General features: G+C 43.1%; 1 long non-coding RNA gene across 2 annotated transcripts in view; it reads right to left on the bottom strand.

Annotated features, from left to right (window-relative positions):
• LOC105610700 (uncharacterized) overlaps window positions 1-17,935 on the bottom strand; it is a 174,382-nt gene that overhangs the window by 23,590 nt on the left and 132,857 nt on the right. Inside the window, exons 6-10 of one of the 2 annotated variants that reach the window (XR_006059608.2) lie at window positions 13,327-13,401; window positions 3,933-4,509; window positions 1,782-2,131; window positions 1,315-1,698; window positions 354-442 (exon numbers count right to left, since the gene is read on the bottom strand). This is a non-coding gene — a long non-coding RNA (uncharacterized LOC105610700). The remainder of the gene's footprint in view (window positions 1-353; window positions 443-1,314; window positions 1,699-1,781; window positions 2,132-3,932; window positions 4,510-13,326; window positions 13,402-17,935) is intronic. The other variant, XR_009600339.1, reaches the window with a different exon arrangement.

Here is a 17,935-nt window from a genome sequence, read left to right on the forward strand (position 1 = left end):
CTTGTAAAATCAAATTGCTGGACGCCCCCTTAGAGTTTCTGATTTAATAGGTCTGGGGTGGGGCATTTCTGATAAATTCCCAAGTGATGTTGATGCTGCTGGTGGGAAGACCATACTTAGATAACCACTGGTGTAATATTAGAGCTCAAAACAAAAACAACAACAACAACAACAACACCTTGAAGATCATTTCTGCCGATCCCCTGGAGAAGGAAATGGCAACCCACTTCAGTACTCTTGCCTAGAAAATTCCATGGATGGAAGGAGCCTGGCAGGCTGCAGTCCCTGGGGTCACACAGAGTCAGACACGACTGAGCGACTTCACTTCAACTCACTAAAGCTCTATTACTTACAGTTTACAAAGTCGTACTCTCACTGGCCTGAGAGCTAGAAGAAAGTTTATTGGGAGCAACTGGGACATCTCCACGACTCCAAGACAAAGCTGAACAATCAGAGCAAAGAGCAGATAGATTGAGGGATGTGGTAGGTGGCAGAGGACTTCCTCTGTTTGGGTCCCCCTCTCTCTGCCTGGGTCCCCCTCTCTCTGCCTGGGTCCCCCTCTCTCTGCCTCTCCATTCGCAAATTCAAGCTTGGGATTGCTCTGGGCTAATCATCAAAGGAGAGATCTGATTGGCCCCTGGCCATTCAGTTTGTTTAATCAGCTCAGGCCACAGGTGCAGAATCTCTTAACCCAAGCATAGCACATGAGACAGAAGATGTGGATCTTAGGGAAGAGCGGTATGAGCTTGGCAAAGATACTACATGGCATAACCTGAACTCTTGTTTTTCAAAAGAGAGAGCTATGTTTGGAAAAAGTAAAGTCCTTGCCAAGAAGCACACATGTAATAAGTGGCAAAACTGAAACCAATCGTTTTTTCTTTTTTTAATTTGGGCAGGGGGGGAGTATTGCATGTGGACCCAAAGCTGGCCTGCGAGTGGCAAGTAGAGATTTGTTTCTTAGCCAGTGGCAGGCTGGAGCTGCTGGTACCAGTTCCAGAGAGAGGAGTGTTAAACATTTGGGATTTTGGCAGGCAGGTTAACCGTGGTAGCTGGAAATGTGCCAGAGTCAAAGTATTTACTAAGGTTACAAACCAACACTCCTTTTTTTTCTTTCCAAAGAGCCAGTTTACCAGCACACCCTTGCCTAGTTCCCTGTGGGGATCATTTACAGTCAGTGCAGACGCCATGTTTCAGATGAGAAACAACCCAGTTTTCAGTGTTTTTCAACAGTTGCCATTTCCAACCCACCATCAGCAGATTGCCCGGGGGCTGCCAGCTAGACCCCATTTTGCACATCCAACCCCTCACACCCACCTCCTGCAATGGCTGGCACTCTCTCTCTGGGATTCATGCACAAAATGAGCCCACTATCTTGACCTTCTGCTGCCCTTGTTTCCAGCTCAGAGTCAGCTCCTTCCTAACTTTCGAACAGTAGAACATCAGTCCTATAAGAATAAGACAAGTCTGGGCAAGTGCATGTAAGACCAAGAGCAGAGTCTTTAAGAGACTTGCTTTAAAAAAAAAAAAAAAAAAGAAGAAGACTGTTGAGGCAGCCAATAAGCAAATGCCCCCAGGGATAGCGACTCTGTAATTATTTAAAGAAGGAAACTCTTGTGCAAATTGCCCAAGTCATCTCATTTCAGGCTTCCGTTGTGTGGCTTGGCGGCTTGCTGCTTCATTCCCATCAGAGGGCAAAGGCTGAAAGAGAAAGAAATCTCCGTGACTGTAAGTGATTCCCAAGCCCTTGGCCTCTGCCACCTGCCACTGAGCCACTGACGCACCTCCACTGTCACGCTGGCAGGGCTCCACCCGACCTCCTGTCCCACATTTCTTAAGAGGCACAAGATGCATTTACTTCACTGGCCACAAAGACAGCACTGGGAGCCGGGGTGGGGAGATGGCACACTTCCATCTAATAATGCTTCCTGGGCCACAGAGCCTAAAACAACACAAATTGCAGGCTCCCAGAGGAATGAGGGGGGAGCCAGGGCTGCCGCTGCTGTGCATTCAGCAAGACTTCCTGGAACGTAATGTCATCATGAGATTGTCTCCATGGCAGACCTGGAGTTCCGGTTGCAGTCCTGGCAAAATATGGGGATGGCGAGACAGATGAAGTCCTGGCACTTAATGTCTGTGAAGACAGAAGCATTTTTACACATTTGAATGCTCTAGCTCCATCCTCTCCTGTTTTCTTCCTTCTTCTTCCTCTTCATCCTCCTCTCTACTCAAAATCTGCCCCCTGCACCCATTTTACAGTTGTTAAACTTCCACGGTGGGTTCCCACAAAGCATACTAAACTAGATATCTTGAGAAACGCAAAAATGTGTGTTGAGGTGAGAATTTGGCACATGGATCAAGCCACCTCCCTCTCTAAGATCAACCTGCCTCAATGTACCCATTGTTTCTTCAACAATCCCTGTTGACACTATTCTTGGCTTCCCTGGTGGCTTAGTGGTAAAGAATCTGCCTGCCAATGCAGGAGACATAGGTTCGATCCCTGGTCCAGGAGGACCCCACAGGCCACAGAGCAGCTAAGCCTATGCACCACAACCATTAAGCCTGTGCTCCAGAGCCTGGGAGCCACAGCTACTGAAAGCCCTGAGCCCTGGAGCCCATGCTCTGGAACAAGAGAAACCACTGTGGTGGGAAGCCTGCGTACCACAACCAGAGAGTGGCCCCTGCTCGCAGCAAAGAGAGCAAAGTGCATGCAGCAGCGAAGACCCAGCACAGCCAAAAATAAAACAAATACTAATTTTTTTTAAAGAAGACACTATTCTTAGTGATGGTGGGTATCACATGATCCCTGCCCCAAAGTCTCCTGAGTAAAGCAGATACCTGGAAAACTAAGGAGAACCTGGAGAAATACCTGTTGCAAAGTGGTACCTACAAAGTACAACTCCATCTAGTTTTACTCAATCTCACACACACACACACACACACAAGCACTGGATTAGTATATTATATACTATAATCTTCACACAACCCTAGGAGGTACAGAGTTGTTAGTTTTTTGGTCCAACTGTCCCTCCCGGACTGGGAGCTCCCTTGCTGGAGGGCCCTGGTTACAGACCCAGAGAGTCTTATAGTTGATGGGACCATAGCAGAAAGCCACCGGCCTAGCACCTTCTTCATACAGATGAGGAAAAAGAGGTAGGAAGGCAGAACGGGGTAGTGACAAAAGCAGGGAATTCTACTTGGTCACCTGGCTTGCTGTCCCGGCTCTCAACCGTAAGCTAAACATAGTACGTTGCATGTGACATTTTTTAAGTCTTGATATCCTCTTCCATAAAATGGAATCAACACTATTTTCTCTGCCCATCTTCTTGGGCTGTTAAGAATATTAAATGAGATAGTGGATGTGAAAACACCTTGCAAAACTATGACAAATATGATAGCCCTTTGTCCTGATTTCAAGTCTAACTGTATGTTACACAGCATAAATGTGGTTGTGTGGGGACCTAAGTGTGTGTGAGCAATTTGGATGCATCGGACAAGTATCACCAGCACTTAGTATGTTGTCGTTATTTAGTCGCTAAGTCATGGCTGACTCTTTGTGACCCCAGGGACTGTAGCCTGCCAGGGTACTCTGTCTATGGGATTTCCCAGGCAAGAATACTGGAGTGGGTTGCTATTTCCTTCTCCCAGGGGGATCTTCCCCACCCAGGGATCAAATCCGAGTCTCCTGCTTTGGCAGGCAGATTCTTTACCACTGAGCCACCAGGGAAGCCCATAGCACTTAGTACCGTGTCTGTTAAAATGCTGCTTTAAACATATTTGTTAGACAACAACTGGGTAGAAAAACCATAAACATAACTTGCTCAACGGCAGTTCTGCATGTCTCCGGAGCTATTTCAGGGATAACTCATGAACACACCCTCTTCCACCTCTAATTCAGTACCTATGATAGAGTTACAAGAGAGCAAGATAGTTACCATGTCCCCATTACACCAGAAAGGTCACATGTGTTTCCCCCTGTAGCCTAATGGAGAGGGAGAGTGAAGACTTGCTGCTCTGAGATCTCATCCTCAAGGGGGTGTTTCTCAATTTTCCTTTAGTAAATTCCATCTCATTATGTTGAGGGCTGGCCAAAGACCTTAGGCTGGCGTCCTGTAGGCAGTGCAGCTGGGATTTGATTGACAATCATGAGAATGGAGTCATGAGTTCTCTAAGATACAACAGAGCTACTGGAACAGTCTGCTTCAGGTGACACATTCAGTGTTGAGCACACATCCTTGCTCAGTCCAGATGCAAAGTCTGCTGCCAATTCCAGCTGGTACTGTGTATGAGACACTCCATGGAAATGATGTGCTCATCTTCATCAGCTACTTGATAATTAATTCAAGGGTATTTGTGAAGCACCTGCTCTATCCCGTGCTTGAATTACTGGTGTAGAAGTTGTTCTCGAAGGTGAGGGTTGAAGTCACAAGTTTCTTCCTTCAGAGATGGCGTGTGAGTTGACTGGAGTTTTGGAGGATACTTACAGATGGTAACTGGGGCAAGGAAGAGGAACTAAAAGGGGGAGAGAGAGAAAGTGAGTGAAGGAAAGTGAGGTGGTAACAGGGAGAAAGTGACATGTCATCAAAGCCAAAAAAAAAAAAAATCAACAACAACAGGGAGAAGAGATGAGGTAAGTGTATATCCAGTGGGGTCATCAAAAGGAACTCTGATGAAAGACCATTAGATGTGGCAATAAACAGGTCATTAGTAAGATGTGCAAGAAAAAGTTTCAGCTGTGTGGTGAGTCAGGCAAAGAAAACTAGGAGAGGCATAGCTGCCCACGAAGGTGATGCTGTGGTGACACTTCATGCATTCAAGGATATGGACAGAAAATAATTGTGAGAAGAGATACAAGGTCAAATGATTATCTTTTCAATTTGGGCAAATATTAGCAAACCAGATGACAGGAAGAGTCAGGAGGGAGGTTATGAAAATAATTTTATATACACACACACACACACACACACACACACATATATATATATATGTATGTATGTTTGTCTCTGCCCCTGGTTCCTGGCACAAAATTTCTAAAATCCTTGGAATTTCCTAAGTGGTAAGAACACTAGAAACATCCTTTGTTCTACTAATTGGTCTTTGACCCCAGTTTTTGACACAGAGTTCCTCAATCCCTTGGAATTTCCTGGGTGCTAGGAATGTCTTTTGTTCTAATGAGGCAATTCTTGGTGGACCCCTGGGTAGCTTCAGGTTGGGGGCTGGTCATCAGAAAGACCACGCCGTGAGGCGAAACTTGGAACTTTCCACCCACCCTCTATCCTCTAGGAAGGGGAGAGGGACAGGAGACTGGAGAATTGATCCTGCCTATGTGATGAAGCCTCCAGAACAATCCCAGAATTACCAACTTCAGAGAACTTCCCGGTCAGGAAGTGCCTGCAGAGTGGTTTGCCCCTTCCTACGCAGCTTGCCCCAGGTATCTCTTCATCTGGCTGTTCACCTGGATCCTTCATTACGTCCTTTATAATAAACTGGTAAACATAAGTGTTCCCCTGAATTTCGTGATCTTTTCTAGCAAATTACTGAATCCAAGTAGGGGGTTATGGGAACCCTGGTTTATAGCTTGCTGGTCAGATGATAGATAGGTGACCATCTACGACTCGTGACTGGTATCTGAAGTGAGGGATCCCTTGTAGAAGTGAGATACTCACAGGTAGATAGCGTCAGAACTGAATTATAGGACACCCAACTGGGGCCTCCCGGGTAGCTCAGCTGGTAAAGAACTGCAATGCAGGAGACCCCAGTTCGATTCCTGGGTTGGAAAGTTCCCTTGGAGAAGGGTTAGGCTAACCCACTGCAGTATTCTTGGGCTTCCCTGGTGGCTCAGATGGTAAAGAATCTGCCTGCAATGCAGGAGACCTGGGTTTGATCCCTGGGTTGGGAAGATCCCCTGGAGGGCGGCATGACAACCCAATCCAGTATTCTTGCCTGGAGAATCCTCATGGACAGGAGAGCCTGGCAGGCTACAGCCTATGGGGCTGCAAAGAGTCAGACACAGCTGAGCGACCAAGCACAGCACAGCACAACTAGTGTTGCAGAGAATTGTTTGCTGTGTAGAAAACCCTCAGTTCTGATGTCAGAAGTACTGCAAATGTGTGAGTAAAGGAACGCAGGAGTGGTTTTCCTAGAAAGAGGGGAAGGTTCCAAAAAACAGAATGATTGGGGGGTCGGGATTTATAGGAAAAGATGGGATTCACATGATCGAGATCAGGAAGCTCTTCCTCCTAGCCCACAGGAATGAAATGCAGGTGAAGATAAAGGGCAGTGAAGTTACACTATCAGAAGTTAAGTTCTCTGAAGACCACAGAAGTGAAGTTGCTCAGTCATGTCTGACTCTTTGCGACCCTGTGGACTGTAGCCTACCAGCTCCTCCATCCATGGGATTTTCCAGGCAAGAGTACTGGAGTGGGTTGTCATTTCCTTCTCCAGGGGATCTTCCTGACCCAGGGATCGAACCTGGGTCTCCCACATTATAGGCAGACGCTTTACCGTCTGAGCCACCAGGGATGTCCACAGAAAAACCTGCTAATCAAGCAATGCCGAGGAAAGCATATTTACAGGGTCTAGGGGGTCTGGGTTCAAGTGGTTTAAGGAAGCTCTAAGTGGGGAATCTGATTGGGACTGGGCAAGATTCATGACATGATAGTTTAGTACTGGTGGATGCAGCAAGGTGACGGTCAAGTCTTGGGTAAGTACACAGCTGTCTGACAAGTGAACTGTTTGCCCAGGTAAACAGTCTATTGTTCTGAGAAGAGAGCTCTTTGACTAGATGAACGAACTATTTTGCCCAGACAAAAGCAAATAGCAAAGTTATTATTCTTTCTTCCCTGACAAGAATTTCCTGGAAAGAAAGCTGTCATGTTAACAGAGATGGCTGTAAGCTGTCAGTGTAGTAGTGGTCTTGCTGCTCAATACTGAGGGCTTCCTTAAGAGGGCTCAATACTAAAGGCTTCCTCTCAATACTGACTAGAAACACTGTAGCATGGGTTCCAAACTTTGCTGGACATTGAAATCTTCTGAAGATCTTCAAAAAAATATTTATGCCTGGTTTCCACTCCCCCAAACATTGATTTAGTTGGTATAGGTTGCCACTTGGGCACCGGGACTTCTTTTTTAATTCATTTTTTTATTGAAGTATAGTTGATTTATAATGTTGTGCTAATCTCTGCTATACAACAAAGTGACACAGTTATACACATATAGACATTCTTTCTTTAATATTCTTTTCCATTACGGTTTAGCACAGGATATTGAATACAGTTCCCTGTGCTATGGAGTAGGATCTTGCTTATCCATCCTATATATAATAGTTACATCTGCTAACCCACACGCCTACTCTTCCCTTCCCCCACCCCTTCTCCCCTTGGCAGCCACAAGTCTGTTCTCTATGTCTGAGTCTATTTCTGTTTTGTAGATACGTTCATTTGTGCCATATTTTAGATTCCACATATAAGTGATATCATATGGTAATTGTCTTTCTCTTTCTGACTTACCTCACTTAGTATGATAATCTCGGGTTGCATCCATGTTGTGGCAAATGGCATTATTTCATCTTTTTCTATGGCTGAGCAGTATTCTATTGTATAAATGTCCCACGTCTTCTTTAACTATTCATCTGTCAATGGACATTTAGATTGTTTCCGTGTCTTGAATATTGTGAATGGAGCTGCTACGCACATAGGGGTGCATGTATCATTTTGAATTCGAGTTTTGTCCAGGTGTATGCCCAGGAGTGGGGGTGCTGGATCGTATGGTAATTCTATTTTTAGTTTTCTGAGGAACCTCCACACTGTTTTTCATAGTGGCTGCACTAACTCACATTTCCACCAGCAGGGTAGAAGGATTCCCCCCTTTCTCCACACCTTCTCCAGCATTTGTTACTTAATGATGGCCGTTCTGACTGGTGTGAGGTGGTACCTCATTGTAGTTTTGATTTGCATTTCTCTAATAATTAGTGATGCTGAACATCTTTTCACGAGCGCACCAGGATTTCTAAATGCCCACCAAGTGATCCTAAAACACAGCATTTGAGAACTACTTCTCTAGAGTTAAAAGAAAAAGTAGCAATGAAATAACCATTTGGGCAATGCCCTGGAGATGTAAGAAAAGACTAAAAGATCAATAAACCACAATCAATGTATTATCAAGCTTTGATTCATACTGTATAATTGAGCTGGGCTTTTTGTCAAATAGGTGAAAAAAACTTCTTGGAGTAGTTTTAATTCATGTTTCTTTGAGAATGAGCATATCTTCATATATTTGAAAGTCATTTGTAGTTCCTTTTCTGTCAACCATCTGTTCATATCTTTTCATGTACTTCATTTCAAATATCAATTTTCTTATAGGTAAATCCTTTCTTGTCTTGTAAAAATGAAAATAATTTTATTGCTATTTTTTAATTATAGAAATGATTATAATTTTGTTCTCATGATATAAAAATTTTAAAGATACAAAGGAAAAAAGTATTACTCAATCTCATTCCCAAGAATACTTACTGTTTTTTACATTTGGTTGTTTGTTTTTTCAGGCCATTTTCCAGACATTTGTATATAGACACGTTTTTGAAAAAATATGCTTCATTCAACAAATTTTTATTGTGTATGAGTATTACAAGGGTCAGACTACATATACCATTTTGCAACATTTTGTTCATAGCCTGTAAGTGCAGGCACTTGAGTCAACAAAGTACAGAATATAATCTAACAAGCAATAATGCAGTTTCTCTCATCTTCTCTGGGCCACTATGCCTGCCTGTCTTAATAGAGGCACCAACTGAACTGGTGACATGGATTGACAGAGCAGTGTTACCAAGCTGGATGGACCTACCTCTTTGTTCAGCTACGGTGATAGAGTCATTTGTTCAGCAAGTATTTATTGAGGACCTACCTATCAGCTGGGAATTTATTCTAGCTTCTGGGAATGAAACAGGAAAAAGGCTGGACAAATTCCCGGACTTCATGCAGCTCAATGAAGGAGACAGATAACAGGCAAGAGAATCTCAGAATGGAGTGTGTGTTATGAAAAATAAAACCAAATGATATGGGACTTCCCTGTGGTCCAGTGGCTAAGACTCCACACTCCCAATGCAGGAGGGCCCTGGGTTTGATCCCTGGTCGGGAAACTAGATTCCACATGCAGTAACTAAGACCTGGTGCAGTCAAATAAACAAATAAATACCAAGTGATGTGACAGGGATTGATGGAGGGTGTGCTTTAGACTGAGAGGACAGTGAAGATCTACTAAAGAGTATACACGTGAGTCAAGGTCTGACTGAAAGAAGGAGCCAGCCAGGTAACTGTCTAAGGAAGAGAATTCCAGGCAAAGGATATGGCAGATTCAGTGGGCTTGACTGGATGTAAGAACAGGAAGAAGGCCAGCTCGATGAGCAGAGTGAGCAAATGGCAGGGCTGAGGCCAGAGGCATATATAGTGTCAGTCTAGAAAAACCTTGGCAAAGAGTTTGGCCTTTATTTAGAAAACAGCGGAACATCATTGGTGGATTGGTATGATCTGATTTATGCTTTCACTTTTTTCTTTTGGAGAGCTTTCTGAGAATGTTATTTAAAAATTCCTGGAATAGAATGTTATTGATTTCCATCTCCACTTTATACAAATCTGCAGGATAGGAAAACTCAGACATTAGAAATATAAATTTCCTTTTGATGATCATATATTTGATGCTTCATCATAAATCTCTTTCCTGAATATTATCTCATTTAAACTTTATAAAACCCAGGGAGAAAGGTAACAATATGCCCACTTTAAAACAGATAAAGTTAGACTCCCATTGCTGAAGGAATTATATAATGCAGGATCAGAACTCAGATGTCCTAACGCTAAACCTCTATGCTTTCCCCCTTCCATCTCTGTGATTCTAAACCAGGTGTTTATCTGGAAGTGGAGATGGAAATTTTTGTTAAAACCATCTACTGATATTCTTCACAACTATCAAGGTCATGGAACAACAAGAAAAGATTAAGAACCTAGCACAGACTAGAGGAGTTTAAGAAGACACGGCAACTAAACACAACATAGGGTCCTACGTTGTATCTAAGGACAGAAAAAGGATGCTAGTGAAAGCAACTTACAACAAAAGTATCAAGATTGTGCAAAATGTTAGCATTGGGGAAAAGTAAGCGAAGGATATTCCAGAACTCTCTGTACTATCTTTGTAACTTTCTTGCATCTAAAATATTCCAAAATGGAATTTATTTCTAAAAAATGTACATAATGCACCTATGTGAATGTGCCTATGTGCAGGGTTCTTGGGCTGTTTTACTGTTGCAAATCTAGTAGGTAAGAATTCTTGTAGAGATTCATCTCTCTAGATTGACCACAGCTCTCATTTATAGAGTACAATACATAGTATATGTGGCTAAAAAATATTTGGGAGAGAGAGTTCTTAATCCACAGGCTGGCCATCAGATATTTCTAATTCCTGTAATTCTATAAGTAATTATCATTTTCACACTCTATTATTTTCATTCCATCTCATCATCTACATTTTTAAGGAAATGATTATAATTTAGGATTGCCAAAAAGAAATACAGGATACCCGGTTAAATTTGAGTTTCAGGTAAACAATGAATAATTTTTCAGTATAAAAATAATTTTAATAACATTTTATACAACTGAAAAGTACTTGATAACCTTAAATTACTTTTTATTTGGGTGTTTTGTGTTTTTGTTTGCTAAACCTATCAACCCTATTCTGGCTGGTCTACACACTCTCCCCAGTCTGCAGACTTCTGGGGGGCTGGCAGGTAGGCACAAAGCAATTGGTAAGAGGCTTTTTGAGAAGTCCAGGAAGCTAGAGTAGTGGCCCTGGACATGAGGGAAAGTGAGTGGACACAGAATCTATCTTGAAGGTAGAGCCAAAAGGCTGTGGGGTAGGAAAGAAAGTGAGGTGTCAAGGATGACTCCTAGGTTTTCAACACCTGGATGGATGATGGCAGAGAAATTATGATTTCCTGTTTGTTCATTCTACAATATCTGCAGATGTGTAACTACTGAGCATATAATAATAAAATAAGAAGCAAAGTGGTTGAAACTAGGGTAAGGAATCTCTTTGTTACTGAGGACCAAAATCTTCCATCCCCACCTTCCCAAATCAGCTGAGATCAGGTGGTTCTTCCCAGGAGATTCAGTGGTAAAGAATTAGCCTGCCAATGCAGGAGACACAAGAGACTTGGTTCAATCCCTAGGTTGGGATGATCCCCTGGAGTAGGAAATGGCAACCCACTCCAGTATTCTTGCTTGGGAAATCCCATAGTCGGAGGAGCCTGGCAATCTATTATAGTCCATGGGGTCACAAGCAGTCAGACACAACTGAGCAACTGAGCACACTTAAAGCCAGTTTATACTCTATGCTTCTCAGACAACTTTAAAGACAACTTTACTTGAATTAAGAAAAAGAGGGAATATAAGATGTTATTCAATAATTAGAATAAGCACTTAACTCTATTTTGGCACTGTACAATAGACAGTTTCCCATTACACAGCAAGAAGCAAATGAGAGTGAGGAGAAAAGGGGTGGAGAGTAGAAAGAACAGAGGCAGGATGGGAAAGAGAGTAAAAGAACAGGAAGAGTGGAGAATAGGTGAGAGTCTGACTGGGCTTGGCTTCTAAACTGACTAATGGAACAGTTTATTTCATTGGTTAATAATCCCAAGGCATTTAAGGCACCAGTTAATATATTGACTAACAATAGCAGTTTACTAGCCTGAGGAGTGGGACAAGAAGGACTATTTCCTGAGCCCCTTATTAGATGCCAAGTGCTTCATACATTTTCTCAATTTTCACAACAACCCATGTTGCAGGCATGTTTACTGCTATTTTACAAAAGTTAGTAACTTGCCCAAGAACACAGAGCAAATGGTTCTTAGACTTTGATTTGAATGCAGGTTTGTCATCTGCCAGAACCTCAAGCGTGCAATTTTTCCATTACATCATCTTCCTTCACATAGTTTAAAGAGTTTGAATAATATTTATAATTAACTTCTTTGTTGGCTGTTTTTTCCTTCACAGATTCTCTAATTCCAAGGTTAGGCATTCTTTTTTTCCCTCTGTTCCACTGAATAGAAATAAGGATATTGAGGACAGCAGAGAAGTATATATTTCAGAATGGTTCTGTTTGGAGAACAAAAATCTGCCTACAGACTGTGGTTGTTGCTAGGTGGGAGTGGTTGATATACATGTAGAGGGTAATAGCTCTTTTTTAGGGCTTCCCCAGAGCCTCAGGGGTAAAGCATCTGCCTGTCAATGCAGGAGATGTAGGAGACGCAGGTTCGGTACCCGGGTTGGGAAGATCCCCTGGAGGAGGGCATGGCAACCCACTCCAGGATTCTTGCCTGGAGAATCCCATGGACAGAGGAGCCTGGTGGGCTACAGTCCATGGGGTCACAAAGAGCCAGACACCACTGAAGAGACTGAGCATGCCCGCGTCTCTTTTTAAAGAAAGACTTTAAAGGAATTTTTGATTGTCTATGATAAGGCTTACACTAACATGAAATGTGGAAAACTGTCCTAAAAAAAAACAAAAGGAGGTGAAAATCATCTTAACAAAGTAACAAGTACTCTTCCTTAAGCCAAAAGTTGTGGCTAAGTATCTGGAGAAGTGTTAGATTTTTGTTAATTGCCTTAATTAATGGATTTCCATTTTCCACTGCAATTCAGTAGCTGGGGATTTGGAGAGAAGAGCAAAGATGTGAGTGAAACAATTAGCAACAAGCCAGAACCCAAGGAAGAAAGGTAAAGAAGGACTTAAGAAACAGAATAGCTGGATAGGACTGTGATATTTGAGAGCTTTACATTTTTGTTTTGTGCTTTGTAATTCTCCTTACTATCGTCATCTTTAGTAAACTGATTAAACATGCAGTTTAGACTGTGTTAGCAGTTCCTTAGGAAATGAAGGAGAAATTGTATTCTTAGAGCAAAGCCAGGAGAGAGAAGCAGAAGCCTTTAGAAGCTGTCGCTACTCAGTAAGAAATCACTTTCCAGAGTCTTCTGGAATACTCTGGAAGAGAATAGATTTCCTGCTATGGTGCAGGACGAAGTTTGAGTATTTTAATTTGCTTATAATAAGAAAACTGAGAGATCATGGGGGGTGGGGTGGGTAGGGGTCAGATTAAATGTCCGGGAAAATTCTCTTTGCACTGTGTGTCTAAGGCAAGAAACTAGATACAGGTTGAAATCCAAGAAGGTCCTGCGGTTGGGTTTCTCCCACAGAAGGAGGAGAAAAATCCCTGCATCCCTAGTCATGCAAATAATATGCAAATTAGGGCAATTACATATTTACTTAGAAAATTTTGATTACCTCATTTTGGCTTCAAGAGGAGTTGGGACACCAAAAGGGAATGTTTGTCAACAGTCCAGAGTTGTTAGATTTTTTCTGGGGAAAACAAAAGGGTAAGTTTCTTATCAAGAGAATGCCAGGATAGTAAATGAGTTTTTCAAATACTTTAATATGTCTCTTCCCCAAAGCATACCAGAGAATGATTATGAAATGGTCAAAATGTGAGCCACAGATAAAGCATAAGTGGAAATTTCTTTTTTCCTATTCATTTTACCACAGGGTACTTTCTCTCTCCTCTCTCTCCTCCTTCCCTTCCTCTCTCTCTCAACAATGTGAAAGAAAGGCCTGGATTTCCCCCTGCAGATGATTTCTAGCCATGTCTCTAAATTCAGGCTTTGAATCTATCTCTTGGGAGTGGTGTGGTGATACGTGAGGCTGCGAGCATTGAACAAGTGGACCAGCTGCTTCCATGGCTGCGTCTGTGGCACAGGCATAGACCCATCTGGGATGGCTGTGGATGTTGCTGCCCTGGCAGGGGCTGAGGAGGGAGTCAGGAAACTGCTGTCTCTCCAAAAACAATCTAAACTCGAGCAAAATCTGTCTTGGGTTGAACTAGAAGTCCTTTCTGAACAATAGCTGACCTGATTAGAAGTTAGGCATCTCTCTTCTTCAGCAGAAGATGGTGGAGTATGTCTCCTAGCAACAGGGATAGTTTACCATTTAACAGTAGGACTGTCTCATCAAGGACACTTGTTTTACAGCCCACAGTTCTCCCAGTAAGTACCAGAAAAGGGTCACAATCAGAACAAATTTAGCCATTGGCCTTCAGTTTCATTGCACAGTCCTAATGAGGTGATGATTCCAAGACCTGGATTAAAGTAAACTGAAGTAACCAGATTTTTCTAAGTGTTTCCCTATATCTGTTAAAGTTCTCACCACTGACTGCACCAGCCACTGGCTTCAAAACCTTGGCATTATCTGTGTCTTTCTTCCCTCTCCTCTATCTGAGAGGGAAGAGGAGTCTGTCTGTCTGTTTCTGGCTCTCTTTCTGTCTCCCATTTCTCTCTCCTTTCTCCTTAGTCTCTCTCTTTTCCTTCATTGCTTCCCTGAGTACCAGCCCCTTGTCAACATCTGTCTTTCACACTTTTCCTTTCCTTCTTCCCCACCTCTGCAACCATCCTCCAGAAGTGCTATTAGTTCCACTCTTGCCAGCTCTCAAATCTTTGCTTTACCTTTACTCCCAAACCTCACTCCAGGTCCAGGTAGCAACTCACCCTTCTGAGGGCAGCAAAACTGGTCTGGCTTCTAGTCTTTTCTCAAAACATTTTGTTCTACATTCAGCTGCTAAATTATTTTCTCTATAATAAACAATCTAATAACATCACCACGCTAAAAAAAACTCTCAAGGGTTCCCCATATCCTATGAAGCAAAGTCCAAATTTCTAAGCCTTATATTCTGGGTCCAACATGGTCAGGTTCTGTCCACCTTTTGCAGCTGTTGCTCCCCCTGTCTTCCTTTAGGCAGACACGGCTTCTGCAAAATGCTTCTTGCCCACTTGGACCTTTTTTCAAGTTGCTTCCTCTCCTGGAAACAAATCACCCTCTCCCGCTGCCCCATCACCCAGTTCCTCCATCTTTACAAAACCAAAGTCACCAGACCTAGCTTGGTGCGAGCTTGCTTTGGTCTATGTAGCTTACCCTGAGATCCCTGGCTAATCATCTGAACCCCTATACAATTTATCCATGTAATGAGGTCACTCTAACAATAATCAACCGGGTACTGCTGGGGACTCTGTCCCACATGCTTATATGGACCTCAGCCTCCCATTTTAAGTTCCATTTTGCCAGTGTTTCTAGAAGTTCCCATCATGCTTCACATATACTCACTGAACAAGGACACTTCTTCCAAGCCACCCCATTGCTCTCTCTGCATCTTCCCCCATCCGCTAGGCATCACTGTTCCTGCATAGCTGGGGGGCTGCAGTCCCTACCATATCGAAGGTGAGCACCATTCTGCAAGATGCAGAAAAAATACGTGAGTTCTCCTTACTGAGGACTTGGAAGTCACTCTTTAGACAGCCCCTTCCCACCCCAAATGCTGTTGATTCCTAGTTTCCTTTGAGTCACTGTTAAACAGTTCTTTCTGCTCCCCTTCTCTTACCCCAATGTCGCCTATAAATCCACAGGATTCAGACATTAGGTTAATATGGACAGGACACTGTACTACAATTGGAACCGTCTTTTCTGCCAAGACTATAACAATTTTCATCTGGTTAAGTATGTTACACCTGCTCCAGCTCAATGAGCCCCTAATACAAATGGACGAAGGGTGGCCTGTTCGTATATTTTCCAGAAAATGTAGCCTTAATGAGTTACTATTATTGTTGGAAATTTATCATCTCCCTCAGGTATGCTGCTGCTGCTGCTTGGTCACTTCAGCCATGTCTGATTCTGTGCAGCCCCACGGACTGCAGCCTTTCAGGCTCCTCTGTCCATGGGATTCTCTAGGGAAGACTAGCGGAGTGGGTTGCCATGCCCTCTTCCAGGGGATCTTCCTGACCCATGGATTGAACCTGGGTCTCCTGCATTGCAGGCAAATTCTTTACCACTGAACCACCAGGGATGCCTATCCCTCAGGTATACTGGGGAAGAAAAAATGGTTAAGATGCACTCGTTACTATGAACCATTCCGTCCAACAAGGTGCTTCCCAGGTGGCTCTAGTGGTAAAGAACCCACCTACCGAAGATGGATCCATAAGAGATGAGGTTTGATCCCTGCGTTGGGAAGATCCCCTGGAGGAGGGCATGGCCACCCACTCCAGTATTCTTGCCTGGAGAATCCCATGGTCAGAGGAGCCTGGTGGGATACAGGCCATGGGGTGGCAAAGAGTCAGACCAGGACTCAAGTGACTCGGCAAGCATGCACATATTGTCCAATGTGGGGCTACTGAGCACTTGAAATGTGGCTGGTTCCAAATGAGATGTTCTACGAGGACAAAATGCACATCAGATTATGAAGATTTAATTCTGCATCCCATCGCCCCAAAAGTAAAATATGTCTTTAATAACTTATAATATTGGCTACATGTTGAGATGACAAGATTGTGGATTAGGTCAAATAATGTGATTAAAATTGATCCAACCCCTGTTTCCTTTTACTTTCTTAATACAGATTCCAGAAAACTTAAAAATACATATGTAGCTTGCATTTGTGGCTGGCATTAAATCTCTGTTGCACAGTGCCACTCTAGAGCAATGATTTTCTAAAAACAGCAGCAGCAGCACCAGGGAACTTGTTAGAAATGCAAATCCTGGGGTCCCTCCCCAGAGCTACTGGGTCAGAAACTCTGGTAGAATCCAGGAGTTTGTATTTAACAAACTCTACAGGTAATCCTTATTCACATGGAAGTTGGAATGCCATTGCTGCAGAAGGTAAGCTCTAAGGGATGGAAAGTAAGACCTGGAGCAAAATAGGATCTTCACAAATTTTCTTTAATTTCTACAGTCCCTTTTAAGCTCAAAATTCTTCTATAAGTCTATCAGTCAGACAGAAAGTAAATAATAATATTTGTTCTCAACTGTGGAGGAACAGCTTGCTGCTGCTACTGTTGCTGCTGCTAAGTCGTTTCAGTAGTGTCCGACTCTGTGTGACCCTATAAACGGCAGCCCACTAGGCTCCTCTGTCCCTGGGATTCTCTAGGCAAGAATACTGGAGTGGGTTGCCATTTCCTTCTCCAATGCATGAAAGTGAAAAGTGAAAGGGAAGTCGCTCAGTCGTACCCGACTCTTAGCCACCCCATGGACTACAGCCTACCAGGCTTCTCCATCCATGGGATTTTCCAGGCAAAAGTACTGGAGTGGGGTGTCATTGCCTTCTCCGGAACAGCTTGCTAGTAATTTCAAATGTCACCACTGCTGGTCTGGAAAAATTACAAGTCATTATATCAGGACATCTTAGAAAATTCTCAACAGAAATGTAATGAATACAGTGAACATCCCAGAAGCAAGAGACAGACATGAAATCAGCATAGAGAAAAATAAAACCATGCCGACTAAATTATAATATAAAACATGTCTGGGTGCCACGTGAGAGGGACTGGTCAAGACACCCTGCAGGGGAGTAACCCTGGCTTTTAACACCCACCTCCGCTCATGCCTGTGCCCTGGTGGACAAAGCCCCAGCCCCTCCTGTGCAGCCACCAGAAGGTCTTCATCAGCTGTGGTCTCTGACCTTGCATATTTCACCTTGACACCTTCTGGTATCCTGAAATTGATATATTTCCTTTCTTGTGTAACATGTGCCACTACGAAGAGTCATTAGTTCAGAACACCACCACAAAAATATTCCAGGCACATGGCAAAGCAGAGCTTACTGAAGTGTGGGTGATGACTAGCATGGAGCAGAAGGGAAATTGTTTTAGCAAGACCTGCTTTCCATACCTGCTAAGTGAAAAATGTTCAGCCCTCAGTCTCTCAGGAACTGATACTATATTTAACACATTTAGTGGTTTTAAAAGTATCATCCCTGTACTTATTAAACAAGATCATTGCAAAAAAAAAAAAAAAAAACTTTAAAAAAAAAAAGAATGCAGAAGTTCTCTTCTCTGAATTAATTCCATCCCCAGTCTTA

The sequence above is a fragment of the Ovis aries genome, chromosome 4, assembly GCF_016772045.2.
Source record: "Ovis aries strain OAR_USU_Benz2616 breed Rambouillet chromosome 4, ARS-UI_Ramb_v3.0, whole genome shotgun sequence".
In the NCBI taxonomy this organism is placed as follows: Eukaryota; Metazoa; Chordata; class Mammalia; order Artiodactyla; family Bovidae; genus Ovis; species Ovis aries.